Below are 14,032 nucleotides of genomic sequence, written 5' to 3' on the forward strand. Positions count from 1 at the left end.
AATTTTCATTTTATTTAATCTTTCAGTTGCATGTTTACTTAGCTCGATGTTTTGTGTTCATAAAAACTTTATATTTTCATTTTTTTTTTTTTTTTTTTTTACTAAGTCCTAATGAATTTGTGTAAAGCTTATGTGTATTTGTTTTAAAACTTATTGCATATTCGTTTTAAAACTTATTATTCTCTGATTAATTAATTTTAAAAAAAAATTATGCCAGAAATAATCAAAATAATCCTCCATATGATTTGTGCATTAGCTTTACATTTTTATGTATGAATCATGTTTATTTGCCCATTTTTGTAAGTTTCAAAGTGAGTGCATATTATTAATTTAATCTTTATATTTTAAACCATTTATTTTACTGGTAATCACATATTTTTATGTCATTAATGTAGTTAATGTTTGTTTGGTGCTACTATTTTAAAATTATTCATTAATAAATTTAGGTATGTTTACAGTTAGTTCATAAAATAAAGCAAATTTTACTTGCATTTTTATTGGATTATATCTAAAATTCTTTTGTTTAATTTAATTTTAAAAGTTGTCTTGCAATTATATCAGTATATGGAAAATTATTTTATGAGAATATATTATAATTTATTTCATGAGAATTGTCTATTTTGAGACATTATTATTAACATATCCAATAAAATTTTACTAAAGTTTTTAACATTCACATCATAATAGCAATAATTTTTTGTTGGTATTTTAATGCAGGTTATTGTAAGAAGTTTTGTGCAGTAAATAAAAATAATAAGAGATTTATAGTAATATTTAAATGCAGTGCATGATAATTGAGTGTAAATAATGATGTGATTTTAATATTGTTATTTTACCAAAATTTTGTGGATTTTCATAGTTGGGAGTTTTAAATTAATATACCTTTAACTACCTTTAATTATTTGGCATTAAAAATAACATTAAATACTATTGTTTATTAATGCTGCTCTTTTTATATTAAATATACATATAACTTCTAATGCCACTGTTTTGTATTTTAAGAAATTTATCATTTACAGTTTTAGATAGTGAAAGTTTTTTTTAACAACTAAGAGAATGATTTTAAGTAGTGTAAAATAAATTTATTTGCCCAAGATTAAAAATGTGTAATGAAATCTTTGTCCATAATAACTATCCACGGAATGCTTTCTTTAATTTCATGCATAATAAATACTTTTTTTTCCTTGCCTTTCGAAGTATAATTATAAACTAGTTTAGAAGAGCTGACAAATGACCTTCGGGCTCAGACAAGTGCATTTGCTAAAAGGGGAAGGAAAAAAAGAAACAGAAAGCTGTTTACGGAGTAATATTATGGCTATAATAAATACGATTTTGCGGAACTCAGCACATTTTTTTTTCATCCCATATTTTTAAATGCATGTTATGATGGAGCAAAACAGACTTAGCAGACTTTGATGTGTGGTAATTTGTTAATTTATCAAAATAGATTCGGCTGATATTGTGCAGTTTTGACGTCACATCCGCCAACACGTCAGAGATAGGCTGCTTTGCAACTCTTACTTTTCAACTTGATTTATTGCTTCCTGTATAAGCTTTGCGAATCTTTCCAAACACCGAATCATGAATTCATAATTATGGCTTTCTCTAATTTAAAAACTATACAAAATTCCTATTTTGGCGTTTTGTTGTGCTTTATCAAAATTTCGCGTTCAACGTTCCCATGAAGTCATAGGCTGGGGTTTCCGAATTCTTTATTTAAAAAAACCAAAAATTCGTCTCACATCCTAATATTATATAAAGATTTAATAAAAGATATCTAATGATGAAAGGAAGGCCCTTTCCAATGATATTACATATATTTTTCTATTACTATTAATTTTTAAATATTTATTGAGTCACTTAAATGTAATGAAATATGAAGAATATTATTCTTGAGATACTGCATGATTCGAACATTCAAATATACCTAACTAATTCCTTTTAATTAACAAAACTTTGTTCCATGTGAATAAATCTCTTTCTAATGATATTGATATAACTTTGATTTAGATATAGTTTATTGTTCAAATTTGTAAGAATGAAAGATAATTTGAATTTCATTGCATATTATTTTTTTATCTGGAATATTTTTGAAAGCAAAATTGTGCAGTACTAATTTCCAATTTTAACTTCTGCTAATTGTGCTTGTAGTGCTGTAATGATGTACGTCTTATCTTGGAGTTGGATTTCAAAATGTGAAATTCAGCAAATGTATCATTTGTAGACCATAAATCCTCTTGTTTCTATATTTTTGAATCACTACAATTTCAGATATCCTTTTTTTTTTTTTTTCTTTTTTCTTTTTTGTGGAATTTAGTGTCTGTTTTCCAACCTGAATTTTTTTCTAATTTCAAGATATAAGCCTTTTAAATGAATTACAAATCCGTTTTAATTCTGTTACGATTTTCAAATCAAAATCATTTGCTTGGATGTGGTTACACTTTTTCAGCTGAAAAAAGAAAAATTTCAACGCATGTTCTTCGGATATTACTATCGATATTATTCTTAAATGAAATCATATTTAGCAAATTTGTAAAACGGAAGGGAAACACGTTTTGAAATGGAAGACGATAGGTTTAAAATATTGTGTTTTCAATTCAGTTACAACTTTTAAATTTTGAGAGCTTTTAAGTGAAGACTTCGGTGTAAAGTACTTGTTTCGAAGAAAAGCAATCACAAAATATATAACTATGATGTTTACTGGGAAGTCCAATGAAAACAAAGGTGATCCAATATGACCATACCATTTGTAATCGATATGCATCGACTCTATGCAAATCATTTGCCGATTGTTTAAAGGCAAGCTAAATTAATATCATGTGTTTTATTAGAATTACAGTTTTCCTGTTCAGATCATTGTAGATGAAAAAACTAGTAATAATTATCGTGAAACCAAATGCTTTGCAGAACTTGGAAATAATGAAAGATTCAGAAATGAATGATACTGTTAAACTCACTCCATTATAAGCTGAATTCAGTCGAAATCGTGACGCTTATTAATCACTAATTTAAATGCTGTAAATATTGACAATACTATTTAACATTGAATGCCAGTATAACAAATGGATAGAAAGTACAAAAATCTAAGATAAAATGTTTCCCCCCCTTAGATACTCTATTTTTGGGTTGTGTCTTTTTATCCGGAAATGCAAGGAATAAAATTTATTCAAGGATTCCGCAGTAAATAAAATTAATTCAAAGGTTCAAATCAAGAAAAACTATGTTTACGAATGAGCATAGTAAGAGAAAACGACAATGTTTTGAGTAAAAATGATTGTAAGGATTTACTTTTTATGTTTATCAATTTTAATAAAGAAATATTATTAATCAACAAGCAATAAATAATTAAAAAAATAAAGTAATAGTAATTATAGTTAAATTTTTTATAATTTAAAAAATTATAAATTTTATAAGTAAATAATTTTAATAATCAAACAATATGCAATACTTTGAATACAGTAATTACAAAATAAATCTTCGCAATAAACAATGCAATCCATATCTAATGTGTTTAAACCCTTTTTTTTTTTAAAGTAAGAATTTTTATTCCTTTTTTTGATTGTTTTGACTAAATTAAGATATTTAAAAACTTATTTTCTTATTATCTCTGAAAATTAAGATTCTGACTTACAGTGTTCCCACTTATATCTGCTGCACACCTATTCACTTTTAAATGGTGAGGGTCATAAAATTGGTACCTAGGTATGATAAGGTATGAAAAAATAGACTGTCTCATCTATGCGCTACTCGATGAGACAATTTGCAACAGGCATCTATTGGTAAATTATGGAATTAACGATCCTATCGTGTAAGCTGTAAAAGATACGAGGAAAAAGTCAATTAGAAAATTGTAGAGCACGATTTAGTACGAAAGATATCTTGCGCATATTAATACTTAAAACAGAATGTAAAAAATGAACATTTGCTTGATTATGATTTTTCAACAGTATGGTGTTGTGAAAAGCTCGCAGAGTGAGAAAAGACTACCTTACGGACTAAATAGAGGACAGTACAGGCATAGTTTTTGAGAAAAGAAATCTTTAATAGACAGACACAATCACCTTTTTCTGTCTTTAGTGTCCTTTGCACCTTGTACACATGCGTATGAAAGGCTTTTTTTGAAGGCTATTTAAATTCTGTCTTTAAATTTTTTTTAATTATAAGCTTTTTATTAATATAACGCCATTTTTGGCATGCACCTAATTAACATCAGAATATCTCGTGATTGAAAAATCCGAGATAGGCTGTCAAAGTTTGATATCAATAACGTTGACCAATCAACATTTGGTGCCGAACTTTTAGTGCCAGGTTCATTGGACTAGTATTGAGAGAGAAAGTTAATTTGACAGTACTTAACAGCTTCTGCTTGCTGTAATAACCGACTTTATTGAGAATCTACCATTGCTCCAACTCTTAAATGTGTAGTTTCAACATGGCGGTGCCCCTTTCCTTAAGATTTGAAACGTTAAGCAGTGCCTGATGGAGACATTCCAGAATCAAGTCATCAGGTATGATGATTTCATAGAGTGGCAGCACACACTTTACTTTATTTTTATTATCAGGACACATGTAAGAATACAGGTATATGCGACCCACTCTGCAGTATTGCAGAATTTTCGACAATGCGATACAGATGCTTGTGCATCCGTAGCACCTGTCATGTTGCACAATGTACAGCGAGAAATCCAGTCCAGAATGCTAATGTCTATGGTGACTAACGGAGAGCATTTTGGGCATTATAAGTAAATGATCCTAAAGGCAGAGAGGTTTCTTTCTTTAACTCTTTATAACATGGCAACTTTCGAAATCATGACGGGAAAAAAAATAATTTTTTTTTACGTTCTGTTTTGGATATTAATGTGCACTAAGTATCTTTTCGAACTAAATTGAGAATGAGCTTTTTAATTGATTTTTTTTTCTTGTATCTTTCACCGTTTACGAGATAAGACCACAAATTACAAAATTTGCCGGTTAATGACGTTGTAAGTTGTCGAATAGTCTTTTTACTATTCGACAACTATAGACACTAATTTTACGGCCTAAGCTGTCACAGTTTAAAAGTTAAGGATGTCTTTATGTGTAATGGATATAAGTGAGCACCTTATATTTGATTAGGGGGCCGCGGTGGCCTGGTGGTAAGGTCTCGGCTTCGGAACCGGAGGGTTTCAGGTTCGTGACCCGATTCCACCGAAGAACCGTCGTGTAAGGGGGTCTGTTGCACGTTAAATCCGTCCTGACCAAACGTCCTCCCGCTGCTGTGGGGTGGTGTGGAGAGGGGGGTGCCAGCTCAGGTGTCGTCCTCGTCATCTGACCATGGTTCAAAATTACGAGGTCCGTCCCAAAATAGCCCAAGTGTTGCTTCAAACGGGACGTTAATATAACTAAACAATAAACAAACTTATATTTGATTAACCCTTTGACTACACATTTATTTGAAACGACTTTTGTATTTGAAGCGTATTTAATTATTTGAACATGTGAAGGCAGTAGCTTTTACGTAAGAATTCATTTATTTCTTATTATTCAGAATATATACTTCTACATGATATTGAGATAACTTAAGCTAATTAGAATTACAAATAATAATAATAAATAAATAAATAAAAAAAATGGAAACATAAATTGAAACAAATATGGAACGTTCTGATTCTTCGAATGTACCCAAAGGGCTAACGAAAACACCGCAGACACAAAAAACAGTTTTTTTTTTTTTTGCAGTTTTTAGTTTTGGCTCTGAATTATGCATGTTATTTTAACATTATGGTGAAAGAAAAGTTTAAAGGTAGAAAGAATTATTGACTCATCAAAGTACACATGTTTCGCTCATGCCAAGTTCTACATTACTTGAATCCTCACCATTCTGTGTTTTTTTTTTTTTTTTGTTTAATTAGATGACATCTGTTTTCTGCAGATGTCGTTTTATTGATTCAACGAAGAGTCCATAGAGCACTTATGTTCTTGGATTTTAGATATGTTACAACTTTGTTATCGAATTATAAATAATCGCATTTATAAATTTAATTTATAAACTTAAAAATACGATTTTTTAACATACATATAAAGAGGAGATAGTTGTATTTTATTCAATTGTTTGAGTTAATGGCCGAGTGACATTGAGAGGTGGTAACTTCAATATTGTATATATTTTTTGAACAACATTTATTTATTTTAAATTTCCAATATCAGATAAATGCTTTTTTATGAAACAAATACTATATTGTTCGTATGAAAGCATAAAATGTTTCTTGAAAAAATTTGAAGTAAACTCACACATTAGTATTTGATTACCTATTTTAAATACTAACTTTTATTTCGGGTAGATAATTAATAGTAATCCATTATTTTCGATGTTTCTAGGGAATGTTCTTTAGATTTAACTTAAAACTTTCTAATTATTTGAAAATTTTCTACATGTATTGATAAAAAATTCAGTGAAAATTTTATTCAAGATTTTCACTTTTAATATCGAAAATTGTCCACGGATACATATTTTTGCATTTTGAATCATTTTTATAAATCATTTCTTACCTGTGTTTTCATCAAGTTTTTTGGAAATCGAAATGGTAAAGAGCTTTTGTCTTTATTTTGATAAAAAACGCGCCTTTCAATGAAATTTTGATTTATTTCCGAATAATAAATTTGTCCTAATCAGTTTTGCTGGAATATATATTGTTTAGCTGAAATATAACGTTTCCCTGTGTGAAATTTATAAGTGTTTAGTCATTGATTGATCTGTTATGGCGTTTTGCTATAGTTTAATAATTTTTTCTTTTTTGCAATGGATATTTTCATTATTTTTCTAATTAAAATGAATATTTTGAGGCTGAAAATATGAAATAAAATATACAATATGGGGTAATAAGTAAATAGAAATTTATGATAGAATTGTTAAAATTACTTCATGGAATGTATATATATGTTGTTTCGATTCGTGTGTATCTTACTTTCCAAAAGTTACTGAATATATACAGTGGTGACCAAAATTGTGGACACTTTTGAAAATGTTTGTTTCCTGACTTTGTATGCTTATAGAAAATGTAATGTTTCACAAAATGCAAACTCTTACATATCATTTTAAAGAGAATTTATTGCTGATTTCAATACAAAAGCAAAATTCAAATATTTCCAATAAAAAAAAAGTTGAGCGGCAATAATTATCGAGATACATTAGATACTGATGACTGCAATGAGTCATCAGTACTTAGTAGGGTAAACTTTATTTTTTATTACAGCTTCATACTGATGTTTCATTGAGCTGACGAGAGTTTAAACTCTTCTTCCGTTATTGCATGCTGCCTGGAAGCAATTATAGTTTCAGTTAATTATCTTTTATTTGATGGATGCCTCATTCATACAAGAGTTTACAAGCGGCGTCATAAGTTCTCAATAATTTTGAGGTCAGGACTGTTTCCTGGCCATGATAATAATTCAGTGCCCTTTATACTAAACCAATCATTCGATATTTTTGCTGTGGGGCAAGGAGCTGAATCCTGCTGAAAAATAAATGATACGTTCTTGGGAAAGAGATCACTGATAGAAGGTGAAAGTTTTGGCTCTAGAATAGTATCAATGTATTTTCTAGCATTTAATGTCCATCGATAACATGAAGGAGACCTATACTCTCTGCTGACATGCAGGGCGAAATCATAACATTAACTGAATTCTTTATAGTTGTCTGAATGCAGTCAGGATTTAGATCTTCGTCTATTCTATGTCTTACATATTTTCGCCATCACTACCGAATAACAATATCTTTGTTTCACCACTCCGTATAACCCCGTATTAATTGGACTGATCATTTGTCCAATTAATGCTTTCCCTTGCCCACTGTAATCTTTCTATACGCTGCTGTAAACTGAGATAAGAATTTTTTCGTTGAATTGTACCTCTTAATCCAACATCTAATAATCTTCTCCTGATTGTTCTTGAACTGACATCAATATCAGCATCAGTAAATTGACTTCTGATGGCTGCTGATGACATTATTCGATCTTCGAGACATAGTCTTTTTATTCTTCTGTCATCAACAGATGTGGTGCACCTTTTTTCAGCCATTTCCTGTTTTGTTTTCTATTAAATTTGTCTCTTGATATCGTAAACAAAACTTTCGGATTCCAGATGTAGTCACTGAACCACCCACCTGTTTTGCAATTTCAGCATAGGAAAAGACCACATTCGTGTAATTCAACTATATATTCAAAAGTTTAAAAAATTTCTAACTTGAAATTTTTTTACATAAAAACAATTTTCCTTCTACAGAAGAAAGCACTTGTTCCAATTTTAAATAGGATATCAGCTTCTGCTAGCAGTTATTAGCATTTGATTGGTTCCCAGAACAAGAACAGTGATTTGTCAGGAAAGTTAGAATTTTCAGTCCGCTTCCTCGCTGTGTTTATTATTCAGATTAAAGTAAGGATAATTTTTTTATTGCAAATATTTAAATTTTACTTTTTGTATTGAAATCAGCATTGAATTCTCTTTTAAATGATATGTAAAAGTTTGCATTTTGTGAAATGTAACAATTTCTATAAGCATAGAAAGTTAGAAAACATAACGATTTTCCAAAAGTGTCAACAATTTTGGCCACCACTGTATATATATATATATATATATATATATATATATATATATATATATATATATATATATATATATATATATAAGCATTATTTTGTTTTAAGTAGAATGCAGGTTTGGAGCAGTGAAGATACTTTGTAGTTTTAATTTTGTTTCATTCTATTCCGAGTGGCAGGCATGATTATTTACAAGAAGGCCTCGGACAAGGCAACGCCCGCCGCAGCGCAGCACAAAAGCAGAAGTGGGGAAGAGAGAGAAAAATAAATTATCCCTCGTCTTATATAACATGAGCTATTGATAGGGAAAATATTTTTTTACAGTGCTAATATATTATTAAGATTCTGATAGGGATTCCTGACGCATGTCAATCACATGTAAAGGAAACACAGGGATCTTTTAAAAAAGAATGTGCTTACTGGACAGTTTTCTACCCCTTCACGCCAAGCGTGTGAAAGTGTCGACGTTTAGCCGATTTAGCAATTTTATAAAGCTTCTCTTGAATTAATTAAGTAGAGAAAGTGGAATTGGATCACGAAATAAGAGAATATTTTAGAATGAAGTTACTATGGGCTAAATTAAGATAAAACCATGGAATTAATTAAATTGAAATTAGAATTAAAATATCATTGCACACACACACACACACACACACACACACACACACACACACACACACACACACACACATTACCCAATGCTATCATAGATCGATAACCTTTTATTTTTAGTTGGTATTGTACCATCTTTTAAATTGTGGTAATATGATTCTATGTATCCGATATATTTATAGTTTTTCTTAATTTTTCCCCCTCAATTTCTTATGACATATTTGTTGGTTCATTTTGTCGCAATAACTGACAGTTAATTTATAAATTGTGCTTTCTATTTATTTGTAAAAGATAATGATGTGGAATATAATTCCTAGACAAATTAAATCTCAAAGTAAATTTTAGCTTTAAGTATATATTTTTTTATGAGATAAATTTTCATTGAAAATATTGAGCTTAGTAATTTTATTGTGACAGAAAAAGGGACTAATTCACTTGTTTCTAAATGTGCATGTATTGAAATTGCGCGTTATTGTAAGTGGTTTGTTAAAAGGAAACTTATCATTTTAAATACAACTTTAATTCGTCAGCTATCGATGCCATTGTAGTGACGTCATTCTGTATTAACCTTGAATCTGATTTTTTTCTAGTTTTGGAATTTTGTGACTCTTTCATGAGCTATAAAGTGAATATATATTGCGTTTACTCTTCTATTTTCGTCTTCTATTCTGGTTGTTCTATTTTTACTTTCTCGTATACGAAGAGACAGTATTGTAATCGTCAAAAAATTCGAACTCAGAAATTTTGTTGAATCGTCACATTTGAAATATGAAGATTCCTTGTTTCTGAAAAACGCAATTTTCAAAATTATGTCTGTCTCATTGTGAACACGATAGCTCAAAAGCATTTTAGTTCAAGAATGAAATTTGACTTGAAGTTTTTTTCTAAATTTGTAGATTTCTGTGAAATTTGAACGAAATCCATTTGCAAGAAGATTGTCTGTCTGGCTGGCTGTCCGAATTCAAATGAACATCATAACTGCAAAAGTCGAAGAGTGAGATTTATTACGCAGTCTATATGATAGACAAATATAGATATCAAATATAGGTACATATCAAATTTTGAACCAAATAATTTAATAATTTTAACAATGGGGAAAGATAATGTTACTAAATTTTTTTGATAAAATGATGAATTTGGATTTTTACGACAGCAATGAAAAACGTTGTTTCAAATCTTAAAATTAATATTTTTAAAAATTTGTGAAAAAGTGTATGACAGTTAAATTGGGTTCATTAAAAAGGTTATTTTTAAATAATATGAAAATAATTTTTACGGGACTCTACCCTAAACCTAATAAGTTTTCTAATTGCAAACCTAATTGCAAACAAGTCTTCAAAGGCCAATATCATTGAATCAACATTCACCAGTCTGATGAATGGATGCATTATACACATCCTAAATCCGCGAATAAACAGAGTTCCTATTACTGTGAAATGTAAACATTTCCTTTTTTCATCTTTCTTCTCACCGCTGTTTTGATTAAATAAATGCATACTGACGCATGCGCAAAAATGCGGAAGATTTTCGAATCCGAAAACCGATAGTATTTATTTATTTATTATAACTTCGGATTAATTATATGGAAGTGTGTACACAGTATTATAGAGGCAGATGTTCAGTTTAGCAAATAATCTAATAAATAAGTAATTATAGAAAAACATAAAAGGACCACGATATTGTTGCGGATTGTTATGAGCGAGGATAGAACCTGGGACCTTGTGGTTTGCAGCCCAGTAACATGACCACAATACAAAAGCAATTGCTCGTGTAGCGTAGCTGTCAACTGGCTTATAAGCTTTCACTACAATATCCCAATACTTTGTTATTAATAGAATTTGTATTTTTACAAATTTATTTTTTGAGCAACCAGGAAAATAAAGTTTTTTAATTGTCTTGCTTGTGACGTTCTTTTAATATCTAGTGATTGTGGTGAATAGCATATATAAGCCAGTAACAGCGCTTCTACCCGGACAGCTGTTTTGGTAAAATCGGATCGTTACTGGACTGCTAATCAAAAGGTCCCAGGTTCTATCCCCCGAGCATCTCTCACCTCTTCACGATCCTAGTTAGTTGCCTAATCCCTAACTAGAAATATGTCACTGTCACGAAGTTTACTCCTCACAAATTATTTGTGTGCATCTTAAAACAACATTTATATAAGCTCCCCCCCCCATTTTTTTTTGTTTTTACTTTCATTTATGCAAGAAAATTTATTCAAAAATTCTATTGTAACGTATGCAAAGGTTAACAAAAAGGCAAAGGATTAAATATATTATCCTTTGCTAAGTGTTTTTTTTTAAATATGGGCAGGACAAAGATTATTTTAGCAAATACTTTTGCTGATTAATTTCTGAGATTTTAATGAAAGTATATACTATGAAATTCCCAAAATGACCTTGAGAAAACAGAGTGAAAAGATAAGAATATTGGAAAGAAAGAAAAATATTTACTTTTAACTGTGTTCTCTGAATTCTAGAAACGAAGATTTTTCAATACTTGCACAAAAAACTATCAATAAGAGTTTTGTTTGTTTCCGTATGAAATGCAGTTTATAAATGACTCGAATATTGTGTTTTCATCTTTTGATCTGACTGATAAGATCTTACGGAATAAACAACTAAAAATTGATAACGGTATTTAGAAATATGTGGGAAAGAAAGTTCATTATTTTTTTAGCTGTTATTATAATGTAGTGACATACACTAACTATATGTAAAAATTGCATCAAAGTTTTTATCTCTGTTTTTTTTGTGTGTGTGTTTTTCGAGTTATTGCTCTCTCGCTCTCGTGTGCATCAAAGAATTGACGAACACGCAGTCAATTGATTGACGGATTTAGTTCGAAATTCCACACATATTTTCTGTTTGGTAGAAATCTCGCGTTAGATTTTATTTTCTTGCCTCGTTCCATTTCTTTTAACGTGTTCGTGGATGGACATTAGTCCAAATGGTTTGTTTGGAACATAAAAAGGTTTGAGATGCAGAAATTCTTTAACACTATATCTATGACTATTTTGCGTGTACCTATTTTGATTAAAAGGTGTCTTTTGACATCTTTGCTTTTGATCTCTTTTATTATAATTCTTTGTACTTACATTTGCGTTTATTTTACCTTGTATTTCATAATATTTGTGTCAAATAGTAAATAACCTGTTCTGGTTACCATATGTAAGTTCGTGCAGTCGCGGGAGAAAAAAAAGTAGCCACTCAGATTTATTTTGCAATCGATCATCCTGTATGAAAACTAAAAGGTAGTAAAGGTAGTAATGCATACTAATAGATGTTGCACCTAAAATTTTCGTAGGGGGTTGTCTGCATATTTAAAATTGTACTAATTTAGAAATTTCTTATGGCGATACTCTTTTTTTTTTTTTTTTTTTTTTTGATGAATAGATTTAATATGGAAAAAATACCCGGAGTACAAATTTTAGTCAATATATCTCGATTACATCTGTATATATTTGACATTTTCCATTAAGATGTTGTTTTCATATTTAAAAGTAAAATATTTTGATATCCTCTGTACGTTGGAAATAGCATTTAAAAAAAATTATTTTTGTGCACTTTAAAAGCATTTTTAAAGCTACGGTATAATGTTCAAATCGATTGTTTTTCATTCATGTCGAAATATTCATAGTGACCCTTTTGGGAAGAACTGTGATTTTTTTTTTTTTTTTACAAAGAAATGTTCAAGAGCAGTGAAATTTTGTTTAAATTGTACCTGCTCCTGATTCGTCATTATGCTGAAAGCATCTAAATGAAATGCTTTGTTAAATAAGTAAAAGATATAAAATTAAATATATTTTTTAATATTTAAAAAATGTCAACTTTAGCTTTAAAATTATATCATTGTATACTATTCCTATTATCACTGCTTATAACTCATAAATGAAAATGACGTGATACACCGCTTTATTTTAAAAGCCTAAAAAACACAGTGCATTTCATTCATTAATAAATGTAAATCAATTAATCCTTCATGCTTTTCCGGTAACCAAGTAATCTATGCAAGTGCTTTTTGTTTGCCAAAGATTTCATTGTGTGAAGTCATGTATACTGAGTATATGCGTGAAAACCACATTGCAGAACATCACCCTTAATGTTCATTCATATCTTTAATTTGCATTACTGCAGCATTTTTATCATGTAAGAACATGATGTTGTTTTGGTTAGGGGGTTTTGAAGTTCGAAATCGCGTAGGTAATGAATTTTTTTTTTTTTTTTTTTTTTTTTTGTTCTCTACGTTTAAACTCCTTGTGTGCCAACAAGTATACCACAAGGCTTACAGATGTAAGTCAGTACGCAATCGACAGTAAAGTAAATTTCAAATATAAGGTCGCAGGTACAAATGCAAAAATAGAAGAAAGAAAAATAGGGGGAAACAAGTAGATACACAAACAAAAGCAAAATGAAACAAAATTGCTCACATAGTAACAGAAACATACAGTAAATGATATAAAACAATTGAATAAGCATGATCAAATAAAATATACAAATACAAAAGTATATATGCAAATATATGTAGGCAAACACAATAAAGTAAAGTTTAAATCATACGTGGAAAAATACTATTGATATATGTACAAAAGGAAATGAAAGATGATTTACACTGTACAAAGGCAGATAAATGAGGATGTATAAAGCATAAATGGCAATTTTCATCATCTTTTAATCGCATATATTTTTTTACCTGCTTTTACTAGTATTGCATTATTATTATGTATGTTCTTTGAAAGTAAGTGCGTTTTTAAAAGATTGCTAAAAAGTATTGCTTTCTTATTACGTATGCTTCTTTGACAGCAGATGCGTTTTTAAAAGGTTGACGTGGAACTATGACATCATAGC

At 29.6% G+C, this 14,032-nt stretch overlaps 1 protein-coding gene across 3 annotated transcripts in view; it reads left to right on the top strand.

Annotated features, from left to right (window-relative positions):
- Window positions 1–14,032, top strand: part of LOC129984579 (probable sodium/potassium/calcium exchanger CG1090) — a 58,775-nt gene that overhangs the window by 2,348 nt on the left and 42,395 nt on the right. Inside the window, exon 1 of one of the 3 annotated variants that reach the window (XM_056094497.1) lies at window positions 12,060–12,158. The exons of the other annotated variants lie outside the window; for them this stretch is intronic. The gene's annotated coding sequence lies outside the window, so the exon portion shown is untranslated. Of the gene's footprint in view, window positions 1–12,059; window positions 12,159–14,032 lie in introns of those variants that run through there. 3 annotated transcript variants of the gene reach the window in all.

This window comes from Argiope bruennichi, chromosome 9 (genome assembly GCF_947563725.1).
Source record: "Argiope bruennichi chromosome 9, qqArgBrue1.1, whole genome shotgun sequence".
NCBI classification, from domain to species: domain Eukaryota; kingdom Metazoa; phylum Arthropoda; class Arachnida; order Araneae; family Araneidae; genus Argiope; species Argiope bruennichi.